The sequence below is a fragment of the Notamacropus eugenii genome, chromosome 1, assembly GCF_028372415.1.
Source record: "Notamacropus eugenii isolate mMacEug1 chromosome 1, mMacEug1.pri_v2, whole genome shotgun sequence".
Classification (NCBI taxonomy): Eukaryota; Metazoa; Chordata; class Mammalia; order Diprotodontia; family Macropodidae; genus Notamacropus; species Notamacropus eugenii.
Genome location: NC_092872.1, coordinates 91,382,293 through 91,401,336, shown reverse-complemented (window position 1 = coordinate 91,401,336; position 19,044 = coordinate 91,382,293). Strand labels below are relative to the sequence as shown.

At 40.9% G+C, this 19,044-nt stretch overlaps 1 protein-coding gene across 4 annotated transcripts in view; it reads left to right on the top strand.

The window, feature by feature from the left end:
- The first annotated feature begins 10,831 nt into the window (after window positions 1-10,831).
- LITAF (lipopolysaccharide induced TNF factor) overlaps window positions 10,832-19,044 on the top strand; it is a 42,142-nt gene continuing 33,929 nt past the window's right edge. For 2 of the 4 annotated variants that reach the window (XM_072609378.1, XM_072609371.1), the window contains exons 1-2: window positions 10,911-11,026; window positions 14,069-14,158. The gene's annotated coding sequence lies outside the window, so the exon portion shown is untranslated. Of the gene's footprint in view, window positions 11,027-14,068; window positions 14,159-19,044 lie in introns of all 4 variants that reach the window. The other 2 variants (XM_072609363.1, XM_072609389.1) reach the window with 2 other exon arrangements.

Sequence of the window (19,044 nt, the reverse complement as noted above, 5' to 3'; positions counted from 1 at the left end):
AAAGCCACCTAAAAGGCACAGGGGAGACAATCTGCTGGAATTTCTTATGTGCATGCTTAGTTTTATTTTGGCCTCTGAGTCATTAGTTATTATTATATGACCAGAAGACCATCCCATAGAATTCGCTCCTCTCCTCTTCCCCTCCAGTCACTTCTGGACAGAAATTCTTTCTTAAATGTTCCATAGATTGCATTGAAATCAGGTAGGCTGGGCATAAACCACTAAGAAGGGAAAATGTACCCGTACTCTAAGGACTAGGCTTTCATTTACCATCTTTCACGACAAGTAAAATGAAAGGGTGGGACTAGATGATCTATCCTATGATTCTATTTAAGTTCACGTCTAGTTCTAAATCTATGATCCCATGACCCACTAAGATCCCTTTCATCTCTCCATCTATGAATACATAAAGAAGGTTTGGAAATTGACTTCTTGAATTATCCTCATGAATGCGGTTGAGTCACACAGGGTCAAAGGTTTACCAGGCTCTCTTAGCAACTTTGAACCCTATGACTGACAAACTACTGCATTTACAGACACAAAGTCCAGCTGAGTAAAACAACATGTGCGTGCACGCACACACACTCACACACACACAGAATCAGTGAGATACCCATCCGTATTTATTTTATCTTCTACATAATATTCTCCTTTTTTTTTTTGACCTGTTGGCCTTAAGCAGAAAGGAACATTGTCCCTCTATGGATAGAACACGCAGAGAGCTTGGATATCAGGAAACCAGCAGTATTTGTAAATTTTTTGTCACATTAGAGCTGAGAGAGAGAAAGACAGAGAGAGAAAGAGAGAGACAGAGAGAGAGAGAGACGGAGACAGAGACACAGAGACAGAGACACAGAGAGACAGAGACAGAGACAGAGAGAGACAGAGACAGAGAGAGAGTGGGTGTGAGTATGGGAGGAGGAAAGGGGATTAAAAGGAATCCTAAGGAAAATGGTAATGAGAGAATCATTGCTCTAAAGCTGGAAGGGACCTCTGAGGGCACTGAGGCCAATTGCCTCATTAAAGATGAGGAAAATTCTGGCTGGAGGGGACTGACTTGCTCAGAGTCCTACAAGTACTAAGTAGCAAAGATATACTTCAACCTCAGGTTTTCCAGCTCTAAATTCAGGGCTCTTGCCACTACAAGTCATCAGAACACAAAGATTTTATCAAAATGCAGTCAAAGGGAGATAAGTAGGGAAACTCAAGCTATTTTTTTCTTCCACAGCCCTAACAGAGCAAATCTGTGAGATTTTAGTCCCTTAGGAAGCAAGCAGCAGCTTTTCAGTTTGAAAGGAAAGGCAGAACCCTGGGTTTGTGTACACATACAGAGGCTGTTCATGCTTGAGCTGGAATGGATATATTCCTGCTTTCACCTTTGTTTGCTCATGGATCCGTCTTGCTGAATTTGTTCTAAACAAATTACATCTCTCTTCCTCTTCTGTGAAAAGTGTCACATGTTCTCTGCGCCTCTGAATAAGCATTTTTTTCTGAGTGAGTTTCCTGTTATAGCCTGCTGACCACTTTCACGTTGCACAAGTCAGCCCATCAAAAAAATCATTTCTTAAAAGAAAAAAGACCACCCAAAAACCAAAAAAGGGCTCATCTTCATTTTCAGGTTGAAATGCTTTAGTGAAATTTAGGGAGCCCCTTTTCAGTTCCCAAGAAGAAATGAAAACCACTTCTTTAAATAGGGTAATTCCTACAGGGATATGAGTTACCTTTAATCTGGTTCAAAGGACCCTGATGACTGATTTGAATCCCCTAAAATTCTGATAATTTCCTGGAGGAGGAGAATAAGTTTCTTTTCCTTTATTATTCTGAATTTCCTGACCTCCAGTGTTTGGCTGGTGGAAGTCTGGGTCACATATGTTACAAGGTTGTTGGAGTTAGAGCCTGCCTATCAGGCAGCAATTTTAAAAATAAAATCAATTTACATCTAGAATGGATGTTTAGTGAGGGAACTGCTCAAATACCTGGTAATCAAGGGGAGGCTGAGTGGTACAGTAGCATCAGAGCTGGATTGGGAGTCAGAGGTTCTAGGTTTGAAGCCTGACTGCTACTCACTACCTGTGTGATCTTGGGCAAATTATTTCACTCCGCTGGACTCAGTTTCCTCATCTGTAAAATGAGAAGCTTGGATTAGAATCTAGGCAGCCTCTAACTGACTCTGATGGACTGTAACTCTATCTCTGACTCTGATCCTGTCATCTTATCAATAATTAATTTTTTTGGTCACAACTTCTCTAAATGAAAACGCAACAACCGAATTTTTTAAACCAAAATAATATTTTAAGGTATGTTTCCTTTTCTAAAGACTCCATTGATTTTTGGAGGTAAAAAGAAGATATGAAAGAAAAACAGATGACAGATATTGTCAAGAGGAAAAGAACGAGTGAAAAGTCTCTCCAAGATCAGCAACTTGATGTTTTTCAAGCTTTGTCAAAATCTGTCCACCAACTAAACAATGCTGTACTGTCTACTCTTAAGCACTGCTATAAATTATATTTTTGTATAGGCAGGACCTTTGACCATCTTTGATTTCTTCAAATCTGGAACTATCCACAGGCAGGTGGAGGAAGACTAGGTGGTCAGAGAAGTTTGGAAGATTAACCAATAACTAATGAATGTTATTACCCAGGTACCTTCACTTCAACTTGCTTAGTATCTAATTCTAATTTACCAAATTCTCATTCATTTTCCTGTTATTTGATCATCTTTAGTATAGATCCCATTTTTCTAGTTCTGCTTTCCCCACTCTTTGCATAACGGTCTTTCCAGATTTCTTTGTCTGCCTCATAATTTTTAGTCTTTAATGGCACCATAGGATTCTATTACATTAATGTACCACAATTTATGTAACCATTCTCTTATTGTTGGGCACTTAAATTGCTTCCAGTTTTTTGCAGTTAGCAAGAACGCTGCTAGGAAAATCTTTGAACAGCTGGCTCTTTTTGGGTTGTCTTTGTTTTTGACAAACTACTTTGTGGGTATATTCCCAACAATGGCATTATCAAGAAAGCTAATACAGTTAACTTGCCAATATCCACAGAGTCTTACTTGAAGGTAAAGAATGAATCAGACCAATGACCTCCCAAGATCCCTTTCTTTCCTGTGTTTCTATTTAAAGGGGATCTTTTTAAACTAACAATATGTGGATGTAGTGGAAACAGGGCTAGATTTGGAATGAGAGGACCTAGGAGCAAATCGTAGCCCTGTCACATATTACCATCAGGAAGATAGGTGGCATATTTGGCCACAGTATTGGACTTAAGAATAGGGAAGACCTTAGTTCAAATCCCACCTCAGTTATTTATTAGCTGTGTGACTCTGGGAAAGTCAATTATCCTTTCTCATTCTCAGTTTCCTCATCCAATAATAATAACAGCTAGCACTCATACAATGCTTTCTTGTGTCAGGCATTGTGCCAAGCATTTGGGAATAGATAACTTTGAAAGTCATTTCCATCTCTAAAATGATGATCTTATAACAGGGTAGTCTAGTGGAAAGAGAACCATACCAGGAGTTAAGAAATCTGGGTTGCAACCCAGCTTCATCCCTAACACTGTATAACCTCAGGAAAATAAATTCATCTCTCTTTGTCTCAGTGTTCCCATCCAGAGAATTAGAATACTTGTACCCTACAGAGTTAGATGAGACCTTAGAGTTCATCCAGTCCAATTCGTAAAAGTTGAGTGGTCTTCCAGTCAGGCAACAAATATTTACCAAATGATTAATATGTGCCAGGCACAAAGCTAAGTGCTGAGAATATAAAGAAAGAGAACAGACAGTTTCTGCTCTCACAGACCTCTCAGTCTAATGGGAAATATTACATACAAGCATACTATGAACAAACAAGATATATACAGGATAAATTGGAGACAATCACAGAGGGAAGGCATTAGCATTAAGGGAGATCAGGAAAAACTTCTTGTAGTAGGTGAGATTGTAACTGGGACTTGAAGGAAGTCAGGAAAGCTAGGAAACAAAGATGAGAAGGGAGAACATTCCAGGCAGGCGGATAGATAGCCAGTGAAAATGTCCAGAGTTCATAGCTCTTGGTGTTGTAGAGTACTGGGCCTGGGAGTCAGAGAGACTTGGTTCAAATCCCACTTACATCCTTATTATCTGTGTGATCCTTGGCAAGCTGTTTAATTCTCAATTATGTTACCTGCAGAATGAAGCTAATAATAGTACCTACCTTATAGGATTGCTATGAGGGTCAAATGAGATGTAAATGTTATATAAGGTGTTTGCAAATTATGAAGTGTTATGTAAATATGTGCTGTTGTTATTGTTATAATATTATTAACATCATTAAATTCCTACTATGTGCCGGACCCTGGAGACATGGAAAGTCATTGAAACCATATAAAGACCATCCACACATCCAAACAGGGTGAAGTGCACTATTCACCTCTATGTAAAAGAGCTGCATCAGAGTGCAGATAGAAGCATTTTTTTTCTTTATTTTCTTTTTTAGATGGTGTTAATGTGGGAATTTATTATATTTGATCATACATATTGGTATCAGTTTTGTTTCTCTTGTCTCCTCATGGGTGGGGGTGGCAAGGTGAGAGGGGGAGAATTTGGAATTAAAAATAAAATAGAATAAAATTGAATAACAATTAAAAAAAAAAAAGAAACCACATAAAGGTGCTCCTTAAGTGATCTGGACTATTCTAGTTTGAACCTCAACCAAGCATCAAATCATTCTATTTTGGTTAGAGACATTTATTTTTTAAAATTTAATTAGTTTATTTGTTTTCAGTTTTCAACAATTACTTCCATAAGTTTAAAATTTTCTCTCCCTCCTTCTTCCCTCCCTCTCGAGATGGCACGCAATCTTATATGGGTTCTACACTTGCATTCTTATTAAACACATTTTCACATTAGTTATGTTGTATAGAAGAATTAAAACAAATGGGAGAAGACGTGAGAAAAACCAAATGAAAAAAACAACATAACACAAGAGAAAATAGTCTGCTTCATTCCTATTCCAGTTTCATAGTTCTTTTTCTGGATGTGGATGGCATTTTGCCTCAAGAGTCCTTTGGGAATGTTTTAGATCCTTGCATTGCTGTGAAGGGCTAAGTCTATCAGAAACAGTCTTCACACACTGTGGCTGTTACTGTGTGTAATGTTCTCCTGGTTCTGCTCATTTCACTCAGTTCATATAAGTCTTTTCAGCTTTTTCTGAAGTCTGACTATTCATCATTTCTTATAGCACAATAATATTCTATTACATTCATATACCACAACTTGTTCAGTCATTCCTCAATTGATGGGCATTCCCTTGATTTCCAGTTCTAGGCTACCACAAAAGAGCTGCTACAAATATTTTTGTCCACATGGGACTTTTTCCCATTTTTATGATCTCTTTGGAATACAGCCATAGAAGTTGTATTGCTGGGTCAAAAGGTATGCACATTTTTGTAATTCTTTGGGCATAGTTCCAAATTGCTCTCCAGAATGGTTGGATCAGCTCACACCTCCACCAACAATGAATTAGTGTTCCAACTCTCCCACATCTTCTCCAACATTTATCATCTTCCTGTTTTGTCATATTAGCCAGTCTGATGGGTGTGATGTGGTGTTGGTTAAAGACATTTATAAAGAGATGGAGGCTTGTCACCCATCAAAATGACTCACTGAAGCAAGCAGGTTTTGCAGTTGAATATTGGCCAGAAATACATCCCCATCCCCCTACATGTGTGAAGGTACAAAGACAAAAATGAAAAAATTCCTGCCCTCCAGAAGCTTTCATTCTATTGGAGGAGATGATATCTCTATACAGAAATACATATATTTATGTGTAAAAAAAATGTGTGTGTGTGTGTGTGTGTGTGTGTGTGTGTGTGTGTGTGTGTACTATGTACAAAATTAATGCAAGGTGAGTTTTTTGGGAAAGGCAATAGCATTTGGTCCTACCAGGTAAGGTCTCAGGTAGGAGGTGGTATTTGAACTGAGATTTGATAGGAATTAGGGGCTTCTAAATGACTGGTTGGAAGAGAGGAGCACATTCCAGGCTTAGTGCCAAGACTTTTGGTTAGCAGTAGGTACTAGGAAATCCCTTCACCAATACCAAAGGCAAATCTGCCTCTTTGTAGCCCCTCCACTCATTGCCCCTAGCTCTGCTCTTAGGTAAAAGCTGCCTTTTTTTTGCTTTCAGTTAGCCACTAATAACCACTTACCACCTCCCTGGATTGTCCTGCAGATCAATTGAGATAATAGATGTGAAAGTGTTATGAAAAGTAATGCATTAAGCACTTGTAGGGCATCTAGGTGATGCAGTGAATGGAGTGCCAGTTTGGAGTCAGGAACTCATTTACCTGAGTTAAAATCTCACCTCAGACACTTACTAGCTGTGTGACCCTGGGCAAGTCGCTTAATGTTGTTTGCATCCATTTCCTCATCTGTAAAATGACCTGGAGAAGAAAATAGCAAACCACTCACACCAGTGTCTCTGCCACAAAAACCCCAAATGGGGTCATTGAACATGACTGAAAGACTGAACAACAATAAAGCAGATGTAAGGAAACAAGTGCACAGTGCCTGCTTCCAGAAAGAAGAACCTCCACTTCATTTTGGCCATTATGCATTGTCCTGATAAGGTCACTACAGTCAGAATGAAAATGCTATTCATGGAACAATTTAGCCTGGTCTGTTATGTCAGTTTATCGACATGGTGGTTTGTAAGATTTCACATACGAACACAGATTCAATTGACACATGGTTTCTTCTTCAAATTGTGCAGTCCAGGACTTTTATACCACACTCAAGTATGCTCTTTCCCTCTTTTCCCTTTCTGCCCCTTGCCCCTCCCCAAGACCGTCTCCTTCTTGGCAAGGATTGGGAAATCATAATTGAAACAGCTGGTGCCAAGTGTTGTGGACATAGCTTGCTGATGGATAAACATTATTGTTCAGGTTCAAATTCCAGGAAACATAACAATTCATGCAGGCAGTATGGGGATTGAGAAAAGCCCTGGGAGACAGAGACAAGGAAGTCCCTTTGATTGATGAAGGATTAGCAAAGTACTGGTCCTTGCTAGGAACCAAGGGGAGGACACCAAGGTGGGAAAGAGAGGTACAGAGATCAGAGAGAGTCAAAGACCTGTCAAGGATTCCAGTGAATGGAAACAGAACTCAGAGTCTTAGAACCTCATGCTTGGAGACCAAGCAAATAGTATTGGGTGATCTTTGGGGTCAGATCTATCCCTGAGATGGGTGTGGAGACAGTGACATGCTAAGATTAGCCAAGTAATGGTGGCAAACCTGTTTGCAGACATGAAGGGTAATTCTGAATTCCTAACTCAAATTACCTTGGTCTTAGTGTATCTCTGGAACTGGAAAGTGTGACCCAGGAAGCCTGGGGGACATCTGTGTACAGTTCTTCTGAGAAGTCTGACAACAACAAAGGAAGTTGTCTTTTTCTGCAGTCTCATTTTTCATGACTTCTCCTTTGGCTGTTAAAAGGAAGAGTGGTATTCTAAGTTTGGGGAAGCAAGCTAAAGGCTAAATCCTATTTTGGGGTGAGCAGTTTATCTTCTTGTGAAGGCAGGAACCATGGTGAGAACTGGATACACATAGCTGATGCTCTTTCATGCTTTTATATGAAAAACAAGACTAAAACACAGAAGGCAGTCTGGAAAAGTCCCCGAGATTTAACTTTGCCCGCCAGGCAGGGGCTGCTGTTCTGATTACAGAGGGTCACCATCTTCAGACAATTAAATTAGCTGTAGGTAATTGCCTGCTTGCAGGCAAGGCTCTCTGGCTTAGCACAGAAGCGCTCTGTTTGTATGTCTTTCTCGGCAAACAATTGCATCTCCATTTCAGGGCATGATCTCAGAAGCCTTGGAAAAAAGAGAACATTGTTCAGTGATAAATATATGCACCACTAAGTTGCCTTGGTGAAGAGGAAGAGTTCACTTACAGAGGCTGGCTCTGGCAACTACTTATAGTGCTCAAGTCTGATTATGTACGCCCAGAGGGGAGAAAAAATTAGCTGAAATCAGGGCTCCACTTTCAAGACTGGTTCATGTGATACCATATGTAACCAAGGATAGCAAATACACTTCCAAATCCCCTATGAAGTCAACTGAGAGCTGGAATCTCCCTAGACTTGGCAGTAGCAAGAGTTCAGTTTCCTGTGTACTAGGAGTTAGTCAGTATGTTTTTCCTCCTGCAGGGTTATAACAGGGTAGCACATGAAACAAGTGGCATTATTTTTTTGTGCCCTGCTGGGAAGCTGCTGGTTGGAAATCCAAGTGGTGTTTTTTACCTCGGAATTTTTACAAAAAAGAAAGGAAGGAAGAAAGAATTAAGAAAGCAAGGAAGGAATTGAGAAGGGAAGAGAGAAGAAATGTAGGGAAGAGGGAAAGTTGGAAGGAAAGAGGAAAAAAGAAAGAAGAAAATTAAGAAAGGAAGAAAATAAATTAAGAGAGGAAAGAAGATTATAAGTTTAAAACTATTCTAATAAGTAACCTCAAGGTCCTACTAGTAACTTTAAACATTTGAAAAAAATAAAGATTATTGCTTAAACTCGAGTTAAATGTCTGTTATGTTCAATGAATCAAGGGAAAGGAGATAAAGAAAAACTGTGAGAAAAAGTGAATTTTTAAGACACATGGAAAATTAGGCATATGATATATTTTTACTACATCATATTAAAAAATCAAACGAGTTTGGTTTTTGCTTTACTATTTTGGTTTCTTTCCTATCCCCACCTCCAAGTCTCTTACTTACTGGTACAGGACTCTGTTCAGGGATAGCTTAATGATATGGTCTCTTTTTGTCTGCCAAAGAGCCCTTCAGTTGAAAGGTGACAGTGAACCAGTTATCATGGAGGAAACATATGGTCTGGTTCTAAGTAATAATATATTGCTAAAGTGCTGTACTTATTGAAAGTTTACAGAGACGAAGATGAGTGACATCAGGGTATAATGCAGAGAAGGTCAGCGTTGGAGTGAAGAAGATCCAGGTTCATGCTCTGCCTCTGACACGTATAGCTTTGAGACCATGGGCAAATCATTTAATCTCAGTGCTTTAGGTCTAGACAATTTTCTAAGACTATAAATTGTAGAGAAGTTACCAATCTGCATTGGTAGAGGGAGTTTCCTCACTTGGGAGTTCCTTATACCGATGAAATCATAGATATAGTACCTATCCATATAGATATATACACATAGATGACGACCAGACATTCCCTATATTGATGAAATCGCAGGTCCAATGTTTATTCATACACACATAAGCACACACCTTTTAACTCATCAGAGGAAAAGCATTGTTGGGTAGATTCTTTATGGAGGTGTTATGGAAAGAAATGGAGAAGTATAACAGGATAAAACATACTTGCTGTGTTGCAATCCATTCTGATGAGATCATAGATTTATTGATGAATTTTTCACAAACTTTGCCAGACTGATATATAGCCCCTTTTAAAACTTCTAGTTTTGCTGCACTGAGTTGGGTTGTCATGGTGATTTTGGTGGAAGGACTCTGGGAGTGGGAGTCATGAGACTGGGGTTCTAGTCCAGGATTTGTCACTGACTTATTCTGTGACCTTGGATAGGTCATTTCACAACTACTAGCTTCCCTTTCCCCAATTGTAAAATGGAGTTCTCTGATGTTTATTAAAGGAAAATTGGAGGAAGTTGTGGAGGAACTTTGCATAGAAAGTTAGTGGTGGAGATAAGATTTTGAGTTACTGCTTTCCATTGACATTTGTGACTCAGAATTCATGGAAAATGGGAGCAGACATAAATCATTGGTTCAGCTAGGTCTGTCCCAGTGGATAGAGTGCCCGTCCTGGAGTCAGGAGGACCTGAGTTCAAATCCTGTTTCAGATACTTACTAACTGTGTGACCCTGGGCAAGTCATTTAACTCTGTCTTAGTTTCCTTATCTATAAAAACAAGCTGAAGAAGGAAATGGCAAACCACTCCTGTATCTCTGCCAAGAAAATCCCAAAGGGGTTGGGGATGGGTTGGACACCACTGAACAACAACGATAATAGGTCATTCTAGAAAGGGCAAAGAGGACAGAAGAAAGATTGCGTATAATCAGCTCAGTGAATTCCCCTGGGGGAAGTGGTCATTGGCTCCTCTTGAGAGAACGAACAGGGAGAAGTTAGACTGTAGAAGGACCACACCAAAGCGTGTGAGAAAGAAGTAATCGGGTGGAGACTGAAATCTGGGAAGGGCAGACAGGGGATGAGAAGAGTGTAACTGGGGAAGGAAATGAAGGCAAAACTGGACCAAAAAGGGAGGAAATTTGAGGGAGAAAAGAGCAGTGCGATATCTGATGTATTGGGAGTTAGGTGACCCCGAGTCCTAGTATCTAGTTGTGTCCCAAAATAACTGTGAGCCTGGGAACGTGACTAATTCTCTCTGGGCCTCAGTTTCCTCCTCTGTAAAATGAGAAAGTTGGACCAGATCAAAGGTACTTAACCTGGAGTCGGTGGACTTAAGGCGGTGGGGCGCGGATAGATTTCTAAGGCACAGTGAACGTGGCCAAAAAAAATTACATCTGTATTTTCGCCAACCTTTGGATTCTTTTGTAATCCTATGGATTTCATGCATTTCTGATTCTGAGGAGGGCTTTACCAGACTGGAAAGGGGGCCATGACCTAAAAAAGGTCTGGACTGGACGATTTTTAAGGCTCCTTCCAACTCCGAGAGTTTCTGAATCAGAGGATGGAGAGGCTAAAGGGCTCTTCAGCAACTGGACAGGACGGCCAGAGGGAAGCCACCGGCTAACGAGCAGGACCAGGGAGCCTTTAGCCACAAGAGGAAGGGGCTGGGCAGGGAAGGGAAGGGGGCGGAGAGCGAGACTAGGCGGGACGGGACGGGAAAGGACGGGACGGGGCTGCAGCTCTCCGGAGCCGGGCCAGGAGGCGGGGAGAAGCCGGAAGCCTGTCGAACTGCGCTGCCCGCCCCGGTCCTCTCAGACCCGCCCCCTCGCCTGCCCCGGCGAGCTCAGACCTCCGGCTCGGCACGGCTCGGCTCGGCTCGCTAGGCGCTGGTAAGTGCGGGCCTCCTCGAACCCAGACTGCGGTGGGTGGGGGGTGAGGAGGACCGAGAGCTCGTCTTGGTGAGTTTCGAGGCAGGGGACGGGGGTTCAGGGAGGGGCAGAGGGTGTGATGGCCACCTTCAGACTGGTCCTGGATCGGAGCCTGGCCCGAGGGGAGGGGGCGGGCTGCGGCCAGCCCGGGGCCCCGCCGCCGCCTTTCTTTCCTCGGCACCTTCTCCCTGGATGGCTCCTCGCTTACCAGGAGCTGACTGTGTTGGGGTCGGGTTCGTTTAAAAAAAAAAATCTGGGAGACCTCGGGGCATACCTCGATGGTCTCTCCGTCCCTAATGTTCTGGTTTCAGACGTGCTTAGAACCCAGGACTGGAAGTCCCCGAGTGGGCAGAAGTTGAGTCCTTCCTCCCACGCTGGCTCAGTTTAAGGAGGGCAGGCAGGCAGGCATCTTCCCTCCTCCCAGGGCAATCCTTCTGGGCGAGTTAAAGGGGAGAAGAAAACACCACCCACACGTCCTCCGGGACTTGGGGGCAGCTTCAGGTGGTTCGGGACTTGGTCCTTCCTTAGGCTCTTTGGTTGTGCGGCTCCGAAAGGAAGTTCGTACGAGCTGAAGTGCCAACAGGTTCGCACCGCGTTGGACCACCCTGTTCTGGATCTGAAGGAGGCCAGCCAAAGGGAGGGAACTTGCCTCTAGGATATGGACTGACAATCCCTCCCGCCCCTCCCTCCCCCCCCCCCCGCCCCCCATCCCCCCATCCCGGCCTGTGTACCGGAATGGAATGGAAAGGAAAGGGTCTAGAAGCTTTGAACTGATCAGGAGGGGGAAGTTCTCGGTAGGTAACTGAAGGAACTTAGGAGCTGGAGCTGAGGTGTAGCAGATGTCCCGCGGTTGGGGCAGGATGAGTGTCGTGGACGAGCTTGGTAACTGTGTCGCTGCTTGCCAGAGGGACTGGCCAGACTATTTGCAAAGGCATGTGAAGTCACTGGTCCAGTTTGCAATAACTGGAGGAGGTTTCTATTTTTATTTCCCAGGGGAGTCCAGTGATTTGAGTGAGGTCAGAGACTTGGAGGCAGAGCCAGAAGGAAAACTCAAGCTATGTGTTCAAAGTCAGAAAAAAAAAAACCCTACTGTGGTAGCCTCCAGATCCCAAAGAAGGACTCATGGCTCTTTTTGGAAACAGTTTGTGGATACTTTCATGGGCGCAGTTGCCACACTGCTCCTTCACTCAGTCATTCAAATATGAGGAGACAGATGTTTGTTCACCTCTGTTCGACATCATATGACGAACACATTACTACTTCCCTTCATTTGAACCTTGAGACAGGAAGACCTGAGTTCAAATATAGCCTCAGACATGCTCTAAATGTGTGACCCTGGGCAAGTCACTTAACCACCCTCTGCCTCAGTCTCCTTATCTGTAAAATGGGGCTAATAATAGCACCTACCTCCCAGGGATTTCATGAACATCAAATGAAATGATGTTTGTAAAGTGCTTTCCAAATCTTAAAGTTCCATAAAAATGTTGTTATTATGATAACGTTATTACTAGATATGTAGTTCTTAGCTCCTGAAGTGAGAAGGTGGAAGTATTCACATTCCTGAAATAAAAGCATGTTGAAGATCTGCTTACTGTCCATTCGCTTTGGTTACTGACTTCTTTCAGCACCTTACAGTTTCCTGTTTCCATATCTAGACTAAAATGTTAATTTGTTGTTTCATAATCTAGAGCACATGGGATGGCCATGTCTCCAAGCCTGTGTGATCCTGGGCAAGTCACTTAGCCTCTCTGCCCCTCTCCTCACCACCAGCATTGTCTAACGTGTTTTCTCAGCAGGGAATTCCATATATCACTGGGGTGAAGTTCCCACATAAGGAAACAGGGAAAGGAAGCAAATCATTTATTAAGCAAATATTATGTGCCAGGCACTGTACTAAACACTTTACAAATATTATCCCATTATAACATTAACGATTTCTTTTAGACCTGAGATTTTTACTCTTGTTTCCAAGAACGTAGAATTTTTGAATAACAGTTTTAAGTATGATTGATTTCCTATGTACTCCTCTGTATTTCATCTTATGCGTTTAAATACATGCTGAGAAGGGCTCCATACTTTGTCTCAACCAGATGGCCAAAGATGTCCATGACATATACAAAAAAGTTTAAGAACTTCTGATTTAACATGTCTGGTCCAATGGAATTCATACTAATTAGACATTGGGAAACATCCAAAAGGGATCCAGGTTTATTGTAAAAATAATTGTGCAAATATGTGGGGTTTGGTCTTAGTTTAAAACTACAACTATTTCTCATTAAGTCTGTGCTGAAGCTGGTTTTCTTTTAGGCTATAGGATTATTTATACTTTGCCACTGCATGTTTTTTTAATGGGATTGAGTTCATTTACCTTTTAAAATTATTATTGGGAAATTCAAGGTTTCTTGAAGTCATCTCGACTTCTAAAGTTGGTGTTTTCTTTGCAAAAATGTTGCCAGGAAGATTCAGCTGCTAACCTTCCTAGGTAGATAGATTTCTTTTAGGCAGTTGAGTTTATGTTCTCTCACTTGAAACTTGAAACTAAAGTTTTGCCTGAATTATATCAACTGTAAAAATCCCCCGAGACACGTTACTGAAAAGTAATGGCTTGCTTTAGATTGTGGTAAGACTACTTCATCTTTCATAGTCCCTGCCTCCTACCCCCTAACCTCAACCCTCCTCATCTTGGGCCAAGTTGCTTTTCTTGCAAGTTGGCAGTTTTAAATTATTATTTCCTAGGCATGCGTTATTAGTAAAACAATAAATTCACTGGGATGGAAGATAGCAACATGGAGTACAATTAATAGCTTTAATCCAAACATTTAAGATAAGTATTAAGTTTTCATTTCGTTATATGGTTTCAATTTTGGGGCAAATCAATAAATTATTGAGGGACTCAGTTTCCTTATCTGTAAAATGAGGGAGGTCATGGGCACTTATATAACTCCTACTATGTGCCAGACACTGTGTTAAGCTTTGGTCCATGCTTTTCTTTTCATTTTACAGCTGACAACACTGAAGCAAACAGAAATTAAGTGACTTGCCCATTGAAGTCAAATTTGACCTCAAGTCTTCCTGACTCCAGGACCAGTGCAAGTATGCTGGCCACTTTGCCACCAGCTGTTTCTGGGGGATTTATAGGATTTAAAGTTGATAGTTGAGAATCTTTGTGTGACTGTTCAGGTTGGAAGTAGAGATATAGTGTGGCGTATTGAAGAGGAGGCCAGGGATCTGATATAAATCCTACCTCTTGACTTGTACTGATTAATTAAGAATTCCCTACTATAAAACCTTGCTAGAGCTGCAGGTGTGGGATTTGATGGATGGGGTAAAGAGTTTGCCTGCCTACGCTCCTTCCATTTCTTATTCTCTCCTCTTTCTGTTGTCAGAGGGAATTGAAATTTCCCAAAGCTGGGTTCTTGGACACTGCTAGAATCAATAACCAGTGAACATCCTTGAGTCATCATCAAATCCCCTTCAGGGCCTGAGTATTCTTGGGTTTCCTATATTGGGAATCTGGGATGTGGATTATGAGTATAAGAGGTGAGGAGGGACCTAGGAAAGAGGACTGGGAGAATTTGATGAGTTGAGCTTAGTAGTCGGAAGACTTGAATTCAAATCCTAGCTTTCACACCATCCAATGGAAGTTCAGATTGGTTGTGTAGGTACAGCTTATATAATAAATAGTGGAGATAGTATTAACAGAATTATTGAAATGTCATCTCCGGTGTCCAAGGTACAGATAGAAGACCTGTAGGGGACCTAAAAGGAAGAAGCAAGAATTTCCTGGCCAAGAATTTCTTCAACATTTGCCCCAAGTGGTTGCTCATTTTTGCTTAAAGACCTGTTGAGGGGAGTCAGTTACTTCCTAAAGCTACTCGTTAAGTTTTTGGTTAGGGGCTCAGAAGGAATGTAAATAACAGTTGTTTCTGTTCTGGCCTAAAACCCTGAAGTTCTCCCCCTCCCAGATCCATTTTATGTTATTTTTTAAAAGAGGCATTCTTTGCCTCATTTTTTATTAAGCCTTAATCATTGAATGGGCTCTACCTCGGTCAAACTGTGAGCATTAAATACCTTTAGCTTGAGAAGGCCAAGCTCCCCCACTGCATCCTGGGCCATCTCCAATTGGCCTGATCCATATCTGGCCACTGGACTCAGTTGGCTCTGGAGGAGAAAGTAAGGCTGGTGACTTTGCACAGTCTTCCCTCATGTATATCTAATTCACTTCTGTGTCATGGCGTCACCTCCCTGATGTCACGGTCCTCTTTGAGAATGAAGGACAAACAGCAGGAATCTACAAACATTTGTGCAATGTGTCAGACACTGTGCTCAATTCTGAGAATGCATAGACACATAGAAAGACATTTCCTAACTTCAAGGAGTGTACATTCTAATGGAGGGAGGTAGCAAGCACATAAGAGCAATCTTAAAAGGGATAGAGATAAAAGTACTCCCATGGTGGAGTCTGGAGATTCAGGAAGGAGTACTGGAGGAATGAAGATGTGGATGGTTAAATGAATTTTCTCTTTCCACAAGATAGTCTTTCATATACTCTATGATGATGTCCAACCCATCTTTCCAGATTGATCCCTTCACAAACTACTTGACAACTAAGCCAGTTCCCTTTCTTCTCCATATCTTTGTATGGACCGTCCCCCATCTCTGGAACAATCTCCCTTCTTACTTGAGGTTTTTGGAATAAAATTCAGGAGGCAATTGATGACGCCTTTCCTTGTCATCTGGATTTCAATGTGCTTTCCCACTTAAAATTATGCTGTATTTATTTGTGTATATTTCCCCCAGTAGAAAGAGAACGTAAACTCTCTGGTTTTGTTTTGTTTTGTTTTGTTTTTTCTGTTTTGTCTTTATAATCCTAGTGCCTTAAGCATGCAGTAGGTACTTCATCATGCCTCTTGTTGTAATATTGAAGTTGGAAATCAAATCCATTTCTTTACTGACTCCAAGTCCTAGATGACTTTATTCATTAGGCATTTCTTGACCACCTCTTGTGTGATCTGCACTCCCCTATCTAGACATGAGAAACATAATATATATATAGATATAGATATAGATATAGATACATATATATTTACTCTTGGGGAACTTACACTTTAGTTGGAGAAAAAGGAAGACAGAGCTTCAACAGAGTAAAAGGCAGAGAGTGATATAGTAATTCAAACTAAATAGAATGTTGAGAACAAAAACTAAGGGAATATTTCCTTTGAGGTCAGGCTGGTCAAGTAAAGCTTCTTGGAGAAGATAGATGAGTCTTGATCCGCGCTGATGAAACACATTTGGAAGGTATTCCCGAGAGGGCAGAATCAGGATGGTGAAGTGAGAAGAAGCATTTTTGTCTAGCTCATCCAGCATTCCTCTTCCTCAACCCCCCAGAAAATGCACCATGTCAAACTCTGGTAAAGAAAACCAAGAAAAAGTCATAGTGAAAATGTTTTGCAAAAGAAGAAACAACATTAACAACAACAATAACAAAAGTTAGACCAAGCAGGATATGGAACTTCAAAGAGTCAAAAGACCAATCAGGTTAAAACAGCTGAGCAAAGGGTAGTTTCTTTTAAGTTTATCTTCAAGTAATTCAAAGTGCTTCCTCCCCTTCTTATCAGGGTTATCTCCATGTGTAGTACCTAGAGCTTTTTGGCATAGCTGCCTGGGAGCCGGAGTTCTGCTTCATTTGATTGTAAGAAGATAGAATATTATCACTATAGTAACCGAAAAAATGCTTCTGTACTTGCCCCCATAAAAACAATTGGAGACTTCAAACTGTGACTTCTGTGTAAAACAAATGGCAAAAATGGAACAGGTGACTCTCTCAGTGTTAGTGGTAAGCCATCTTCCTGACTTGGAAATTTTCTACTTAGTTATTTGGAGATGCTTGAACAAGAGACTATTCAGCATGTTATTAAGAGGTACTTAATAAGTATTTGAATTTGGGTAGTGAGGTGTTCCAGTGCGTAGAGCAAATAAGCTTGGAGTCAGAAAGACCTGAGTGAAAATCTAATCTATGACACTTAACAGGCTGTGTGACCCTGGACAAGTCACTAGACCTTTTTCATTTCTAATATGAGAATGTTGGTCTGTAAGGTCCTTCCAGCTCTAAATCTTATGAATTGAATTGTCAGTATCTAGTTTGGAATTGTTGGATGGTTTCTGGTTTTAAGACACATTTTTTTTTTTATTGTTTTTGGAAGGAGCACTAAGTTTGATTAAATTAGTCTTTGCTTGAAGATTGTTTAAATGGAATGATTTAGATTGCATAGGAATTAATTCCATGGATAGAGAGGAAAGGAAACAAGAAAGTTATTTGTGGATTCCTCTTTGGGAGAAATTTTCCTTCAATCTCTGGCAGATGAAGAGTTAACCCCCTAAGCATTATAAATGTAATATCCGATTTATAGGATACCTTGTTGTTTTCTTGAGGTTCTTTATATTAGCACTCCTAAGGGAAGAAGCTCTCTCTCTCTCTCTCTCTCTACACACACACACACACACACACACACACACACACACACACACACACACACACACACACACATATTTGCATTTATTTAAAATATTTACATATTTTCTCAAGTAGGAACAATTGTGGAAATATTTTTATTCATTTTGGTTTATAGAATAAAAGCTAATTATTTTTTTCAAAGCTGCAAAATCCCAAAGAACTTGTATTCTAAATGAGTTTAATTTCAGTACTTTGGTTTCCATTCCCCAACTATTAAGTTCAGCCAGCTGGTACATACACCTTGGGCAAATGTTGTAGGTGCAGAATGAGTAGTATTAAGAATTGAATAGGGAGGAAGAGGAAAGCTGGCTAAATCCTTTTGGGAAAATTGAATGGTTATTTTTTTTAAACAGTCCTGAGTTGCTGCCTGCCACCAAATCCCATCTTTTTAGCACTAATATTCCCCTGGTCATATAATTTGGCCATAAATTACATAATACCATTGCTGGGATGACTTAAAGGAAACATAGTCTATGAAGAATAAAAATTGTGGGTGATTTGTCCCTGTTGATTAGCTTTGAATTAAAACTTTCATATTGACAGTGGTGAATAAATGGACTTCCAGAATCCCTAAATCGTTTATTAGAGACTTTAAAAGATGTATGTATGAAGATATACAGATGCAACCAATGAACTCACTTTTTAGGCACCTATTACATTCCAGGCCCTGTTCTGGGGACTGGCAATACAAGGAAAAAAGATCAAACAATTCTTGCCCTCGATGAGTATACACACACACACACACACACACACACACACACACACACACACACACCTATATCTATATATATCATGAGTAGTATTCTTATGAATTATTTTGTACATGTATATTTTTCCTATACACGTGTATATAGCATATGTGTTCATTCAATGGTCTTGACTCAAAGAAATAAAGGTAAAGTTGGAGTGGATAGAGAGGTCACCTCAAGTCTGGAAGGTCTGAGTTTGAGTCCTGTCTTTGACACATACTGGATTTATTTGTGTCTGCTAGCTATTGCAGTGGATAGAGTTCTGGGTCTAGAGTCAAGAAGTCCCAAGTTTAAAACCATCTTCAGACACTAGCTATGTAACCCTAGGCAAGTCACTTAACCTCCATTTTCCGTAGTTTCCTCTTCTGTAAAACAGGGATAATCACAGTGTCTGCCTTCCAAGGTGAGATGATCAAATGAGATAATGATTGTAAAGTGCTTTTCATACCTTAAAAGTACTATGTTAATGTTTGTTATTGTTGAGATACATCAGTGACATCCAACTCTTCATGACCCCATTTGAGGTTTTCTTGGCAAAGATATTGGAGTGAAATCCTTTTCTAGCTCATTTTACAGAGGAGGAAACTGAGGCCAGCAGGGTTGAGTAACTTGCCCAGGATGACACAGCTAGTAAGTGTCTGAGGTTGGATTTGAGCTCATGGAGAAGTTTTCCTGATTTCAAGTCTAGTGCCTTATCCATCCAACAGCTGCTAGCT